The sequence below is a fragment of the Protobothrops mucrosquamatus genome, unplaced genomic scaffold (assembly GCF_001527695.2).
Source record: "Protobothrops mucrosquamatus isolate PMUCROS unplaced genomic scaffold, P.Mucros_1.0 scaffold2682, whole genome shotgun sequence".
NCBI lineage: Eukaryota > Metazoa > Chordata > Lepidosauria > Squamata > Viperidae > Protobothrops > Protobothrops mucrosquamatus.
This window is the reverse complement of record NW_015388729.1, coordinates 306,668-312,340: the sequence shown is the minus strand read 5'-3', so window position 1 is coordinate 312,340 and position 5,673 is coordinate 306,668.

Sequence of the window (5,673 nt, the reverse complement as noted above, 5' to 3'; positions counted from 1 at the left end):
CCGAACCCTGGGATGAGCGGGCTTTGGCCGTCTTTGCCCTCTGGCCACCGGCCTCCCGGCTTGGGGCACCTCGAGCAAAGCTGCCGTGGGTGGAACCCGCAAAGCTCTCCTCCGAAGGCGTGTGGACTCTTCCAGATGTGAGGTGGTGTGTTTGTTCACTAAATAAACCGGCCTCCCTGTTGTGGCTCCATCTTCCTTGTCACCTGTATGTCCATCGGTCCCACTCGGGGGGAAGGGGGGGGCACCAGAAAGCGAGCCCTGGTCCTTCTGGGGTTTGAATGGCATCGCGCCCCACTCGGCCCTCTCCCTTTGCCAGGCCAGCTTGCGCCCGGCTCGTTAGCCACCTCCTCCCTGGCCTGGTTTCCCGAGCCTCCTGCCCTCCTCTGGAGCGGCTCTGAATTGTGGGCAGGGGGCTCTGGGGGCAGCTGCACAACCAGGAAGCGGACCTTTTGGAAGCAGCTGGGGGTCCAGTGATTTCCTCCAGCTACCTGGGGTCGGTGCACTCGGCAGAACAAGGTTCCAGGTACCAAATTGGGAGGCGGGCCCGTTTTCGAGACCCACGGAGTCTGGGCTGCCATAGGTTGTCCAGCCACGAGGCCCGTTTCTCAACCCTCCAGCAGGCTTCTAGGAAGCATCCAGCGTGCCACGGAGAGGAACCCTGCACTTGCAATAAAATGAGGACTTCCGAATCATTTTGGCTTCCTTTGCCTTTGGAAAGAGGCAGTGCGTGGGGCACCACACAGAGAGCCTGGCAAGCAGACGATTAAGTGCTGGGTTCATGAGATACCTGGAGCGTGGAGTCCTTGGTGCCCTCTGAGTCCTTGCAGACGTTTCATGACCCGACTAGGTAACATCATCACTGTTAGAAGGGAGGAGAAGGAGGAGGAACTGTGGGGTCCCTTGGTGCCCTCTGAGCCTGGTAGTTTCATGACCCGACTAGGTAACGTCATCAGTGTTAGAAGGGGGGAGGCAGACTGTGGGGTCCTTGGTGCTCTCTGAGCCTGGTGGTTTCCTTGCAGACGTTTCATGACCCGACTAGGTAACCTCATCAGTGTCAGGATAGTGAATTTTTGCCTTGTCGGTAATTTAACAGCATGCAACCTAATCCAGGGACCACCAGGAAGACTCCCACCAGCGCTGACACGGAAGCCCCTAGCAGCCCTGCTGCCTTTTGCGGTGCGGGGACGCGGGACCCGCCGCCTCTTCCGAGCGGGCGCCTGGAGAAGCCCCGCCCGGCCGTTCGGCTCGCCCCGCCCCGCTTCGCACGACCAGCAGCAACAGCAGCAGCGAGCGACGCACGTGGGCCAGTCCCGCGCCGGGCCCCGCCCCTCCTCTCGCGGCTGACGCATGCGCCCTGAGGCTCCGGGGCCGGTTTGTCCGCGCTCGGCCACCGTCCGCCGTTTGTTTCCTTGGCTTCGGCGAGCCAAGATGGCGGCGGCGGGGCTGGAGCGAGTCCGCGTTTCGGCGGCGGAGCTCCGGCGGGGGATTCTGGCTACGGCGGAGGCGGCGGCGACGCACGAGAGGGGCGGCCCAGGTGAGGGTGCGGCGGGCGGGCGGGCGGGTGAATTATTTGGTTCGCGGCTGCGGCGCGGAGCAGGGTGGCCGGGGGGCGTGGCGCTCTGTTGCCCCCCCGCCTCCCTCTCTGCTGCCTTGAACACCTGCGCGCGCCCCGCGCCTGCGCGCTCTTTTGCGCCTCTCCGTCTGGGCCGGACTACAGCTCCCACAATGCCTTGCCCGTCCGTTAAGGGGACCAGGGGCCTTCCGCCATGGGGGCCCTCCCGGAAGGCCCCGACCTCTTGCGAAGAAGGGCCGGGGAGGGGTGGGGAGCGCTGCCCGGCTGCCAGGGCGACTCGAGGCGCTGCTCTTCCCCGGGGTAGGCCTCGCCTGACTCGGAAGCGCTTGTCCGGCCGGGTCAGCTGGAGTGGCGGCGGCTGACCCTCCCCTCGCCCCCCTCTGGGGGTCTCCTTTCGTGGCCTGCCAGACCTTGGGCTCAGAGGGGCTGCTTGACTCCGGGGGGGGTCCACCCGTGGCCGCTTTAAGACCTGTGGACTTCAACTCCCAGAATTCCCCAGCCAGCTCTGCTGGCTGGGGAATTCTGGGAGTTGAAGTCCACAGGTCTTAAAGCGGCCACGGTAGACACCCCTCCTGCTCTAGCTTGCCTCTTGGTATATTTACTGTTTCTTTGTAATTTGTGGACAGCCTTGAAGTGGAAATAATAAATACAAATAGGAGAATCCCAATGGAAGCATTTGGGATGCAGGGGGGGGCTGGCCCTCTGACCATGGAGAGCCTCCCCCCCCACGACCAGTCCATCCACCAGGGTCTCTGCTAGCCTCGGTTTCTGATGTTTTGTCAACGGCTTTGAGGCTTGGTGGAGTTGTGCACTCCGTTCACATGCTCTGTCCTCTGTTTATTCCGGATTGACACCGCTTGTCTCTTTGTCATTCTCCCCCCCCCCCTCTTTTTCCTCCCGATGCCCGTGCCCCACTTCCCCAATCTCCTCCCCTGGGCTTTATGGCATACGCTGAAGATGGCAGGCATGACACTTACTTTTTGGAGTCCAGCTGTGTTTCCATCCGGAGCTTATGCTCTTCGAGAGAGTCTTTCTATTTTCCTGGCTTCTAAAGTTTCCTGGAGGCGGAGTTGGCCTCCTCCTCCTCCTCCTCCTTGACCTTTTCTTACCCCGCGGAATATATTTTAGTGAAGCTCAAATCTTTGTGGTCTCAGATCAATTCTTTGCCCTCTTGGCTTTCCCTGTGGGACTCTTCTGGTAGTTTCCCCCTTGCCTCTATGCAAAATGTGAGATGCTGTTTCCTGTTGGTTCCGCCTAGTTGCATCTTGTGCACCAGGTCTCGGTCATCCCTTCCGACGAAGCTCCCTCCTCCGGCGGCTTTCAAGTTCATCTGTCTAGAACAGGGGTAGGCAACCTGGGCTCTTTTATGACTCGTGGACTGCAACTCCCAGAATTCCCCAGCCAGCATGTTCATAGGTCTTAAAGTTGCCAAGGTTGGGGACCCCTGGCCTAGGAGCTTGCCCACCACTGGGTGCCTTTGCCAGCACTGCAAAACCTCAGGTGTGCCACCCTCCCAGATGCCAGGCTCAGGTGCCCTGTGTTTGCTGGGCCCCCAGCCTCCAACTCCAGAGGGCATCTTGGTTCGTCATTGGCCAGCCTCTTCCAGGGTCTCTGGCTGGTGGTTCTGCTCTTGCCACCCTGCGCCATCTTTGGTGGCACCCTGCTCTTCTCTGGCAGCTTCGGCATCAGGCTTCCACTTCTCCTTTTTGCTCTTCATTATTACATAATCCCTCCTTGGAATATGCCACCTGCACTTCTCCCTTTGCTGCTGCCCAGCTGTTGCCCACCCCCTCCTTCTCAAACCGCTGAGCCCCTGCTTAAAGGGCCAGCTCTTCATTCCCTGCGAAGTAGAGTCCTGAAAAGGAAGGGGAATGGGGGGCTGTTGTCCTCCTATATTCACCCTCTCACACCCTGGGGCCCACATGCATTATGGCTGCAGCCAGCTCATCAACCCACTTTAAGACTTGTGGACTTCAACTCCCAGAATTCCCCAGCCAGCAGAACTAGTGGACTTCAGAACAGTTGGTCCACAAGTCATAAAGGGTCCATAGTTCCCCAGCTCTGCTTTAGGTAGGTAATAGATAGTCTAGCACACATGTTAAGACTCCTGAAGGTGGAGCTTTGCAGGCTGTTGGTGGCTGGAAAGAGATGAGTAGGGGGCATGTAGCATGCCTGGGAGCCAGGCCACGCCAGGGAGGCTGGGCAAGGGAGTCCTCCCCACACATGTTCCAAGAAGAAGAATAGAATAGAGCTGGAAGGGACCTTGGAGGTCTTCTAGTCCAGCCCCCTGCTCAATCAAGAGGACCTATAGTATCTCAGATAAGTGGATGTCTAGTCTCTTTTTAAAAAAACTCCAGTGATGGAGCACCCACGACTTCTGGAGGCAGGCTGTTCCACTGGTTAATTGTCCTCACTGTCAGGAAGTTTCTCCTTAATTCCAGGTTGCTTCGCTCCTTGATCAGTTTCCAACCATTGTTTCTTGTCCTGCCCTCTGGTGCTTTGGAGAATAACGTGACCCCCTCCTCTTCTTTGTGACCCCCTCCTCTTCTTTGTGGCAGCCCTTCAGATCCTGGAATACTGCTATCATGTCGCCCCTGTTTCTCCTTTTCTTTAGACTGGCCAAAGCCAAGTCCTGCAACCATTCTTTGTATGTTTTAGCCTCCAGGCCTTTGATCATCTTAGTTGCTCTTCTCTGAACTTTTTCCAAAGTCTCAACATCTTTTTTGTAATGTGGTGACCAAAATTGGCTGCAGTATTCCAAGTGTGGTCTCACTAGGGTTTTATAAAGCGGTACTAATACTTTGCATGCTCTTGATTCTATGCCTCTGTTTATGCAACCCAGGATTGTGTTAGCTTTTTTGGCTGCTGCTGCACAGGGCTGGCTCCTAGTCAAGTGATCGTCCACCAAGACTCCGAGGTCCCCCTCACAGTGGCTGTTTTTGAGCCGGGTCTCACCTAATGTTGGCCGGCGTTGATGGCAAAAGCTGGGTTAGGAGCGGGGGTCAAAAGCTTCGAAGGAGATGCCACTTTCCAGAGGAAGCTGAGAGTGCACCTTCAGTGCAGAGCAAAGGGGGTGGCAGAGGAGTTGCCAGCCACAGGCGAGAGGGGGGGCACGGGCAGCCGAAAGAGTTGAGAGTGCTGCCACTGGGGTGCGGTGGGGCAGCCCCTTGAGGGAGAAGAAGAAGCTGATGGTTGTGCTTATCGGGAAGGCAGTTGTGGGACTTTAGCCCCTTCGTGGGAGAGTGAAGCGATAGCTGCCCCAGGCCGGAGCCCAGGCTGGGTGTGGCTGGCATGCAGGGGGCATCGGTTGAGTCTGGGAGGGGCATCTGGGTCACCTGCGTAGGCTCGGCCTTGAGGCTTGGCCACATTGAAGAAATGGCTCTCCTCAACATGTTTCATGTTTGGTGTTTTTATGAAGTCTAAAAAAGTCTGTTCAAACTAAAATGCCACAATCACCCCAAAGATGCTTTTTCACGACCTGGATGGCTGAGAATCTCCGTAGACATTGAAGACACACGAGCTTTTCAATGTTGAATCTGCCTGCATGGCTTTGCCTCCATTCCGTGAGTCCTGTGCTCCAGGAGGGAGAGAGATTAAAAATATTAAAGCTATTCTCCAAGGCGCCTGAAGGCAGGACAAGAAGCAACGGGTGGAAACTCATCAAGGAGAGAAGCAGCCTGGAACTAAGGAGAAACTTTCTGACAATGAGGACAATTAACCAGTGGAACTCCTTGCCTCCAGAAGCTGTGGATGCTCCAACACTGGAGGTTTTCAAAGAAGAGACTGCACAGCCATTTGTCGAAAATGGTATAGGGTTTCCTGCCTGAGCAGGGGGTTGGACTAGATGACCTCCAAGGTCCCTTCCAACTTTACTACTATTATTATTATTTTAGATTTTAGATTTAGATTAGATTTTATTAAATTTATACCCCGCCCTTCTCCCGGAGGACTCAGGGCGGCTTACAGCCAGTTTAAAACAGTAATACAATACAAAATTTAAAAAGATTAAAAATAAATATTTAAATTTGGCCGCTTCTACTAAAAATTTAATTTAAAACCCCTTTAAAATACCCCTAGGCCAGTCCTGCCTGCTGAAATAA